The sequence below is a fragment of the Chrysochloris asiatica genome, unplaced genomic scaffold (genome assembly GCF_000296735.1).
Source record: "Chrysochloris asiatica unplaced genomic scaffold, ChrAsi1.0 scaffold00028, whole genome shotgun sequence".
NCBI lineage: Eukaryota > Metazoa > Chordata > Mammalia > Afrosoricida > Chrysochloridae > Chrysochloris > Chrysochloris asiatica.
The window spans coordinates 2,132,438-2,133,687 of record NW_006408546.1 but is presented as its reverse complement, the minus strand read 5'-3'; the positions used below and the strand labels follow the sequence as shown (position 1 = coordinate 2,133,687).

Below are 1,250 nucleotides of genomic sequence, written 5' to 3'. Positions count from 1 at the left end.
ATGGTTCAAACTGACCCTGTGGTTCTAACCAACCTTGTGATTAAGTGTTTATCGTACAGTGCCATACCAGGACTCCAGAACCAAAAAATGTCATGATAAATGAAGAAAAAGCCTGAAGTTGTCAAAAGACTTCATTTTGTTTGGATCCACAATCAACATTTATGGAAATAGTAGTCAAGAAATCAAATGACAAATCTGCTGCACAAGACCTCACTAAAGAGATCAAAAGCAAAGAAGTCAGAGAACTAAACCTCAAGTGCATGTGAAAGATGGACAAGTCAAGATGAACAGAACTCATGCATTTGAGTTATGGTGCTAGGGAAGACTATTAAAAAGTACCAGGGACTGCAGGAAGAACAAACAAATCTGTGTTGGATGAAGCACAACCAGAATGAGTCTTAGAAGCCAGGATGGTAAGACTTTGTCTTTTGTCCTTTGGACATGTTATCAGGATATGGCACTATAGGATAAAGCACTGGATTGAAAGGTCAGTATGAACCACAAAGTGGGCGGTTCAAACTCACCAGCCACTCCTTGGAAGCCCTATACAGGGTCACTATGAGGAACTGACTAGATGGCACCTAACAACAACATCAAGAGGAACCAGCCCTTGGAGAAGGACATTATGCTTGGTAAAGTGAGGGTCAATGAAAAAGAAGCAGCCCAACAGGATGGATTAGCACAGAGGCAACAGCAATGAGCTCAAATGAAAAAATTCTGAGTATGGTGCATAACGAGGCAGTGTTTCCTTCTGTTGTTCAAAAGCATTCAACCGTGTGGATTATAACTAATTATGGATGAACACTGCAATGAACAGGAATTCCAGAACACTTAACTGAGCTCATGTGGAACCTGTACATAAGTCAAGAGACAGTCAACTGAACAGGGGATATTGTACAGTTTAAAAATCAGGAATGATGTGAGTCTGTTATGTATCCTGTCATCAAACTTATTCAACATGAGGAACAAATAATCTCAACAGCTGTACTACATGAAGAAGAATAAGGCATCAGGACTGGAAGAAGACTCATTCAATTTGTGATATGTAAATGACACCTTACTGCTCAAAGCAAAAAATATTTTAAAAGCACTTACTGATGAACACCAGACTCCAACTTTAGTATGGATTACACCTTAACATAAAGAAATCAAATATCTTCACAACGGGACTAATTAGCAATACCATGATACATAGAGAAAAGATGTTGTGAAAAACTTCAATTTTTCTCGGACCCACTATCCACTCCTAT

At 39.0% G+C, this 1,250-nt stretch overlaps 1 protein-coding gene across 3 annotated transcripts in view; it reads right to left on the bottom strand.

Moving 5' to 3' along the window:
• Nucleotides 1-1,250, bottom strand: part of ANKRD28 (ankyrin repeat domain 28) — a 175,949-nt gene that overhangs the window by 137,435 nt on the left and 37,264 nt on the right. The gene's annotated exons all lie outside the window — the stretch shown is intronic.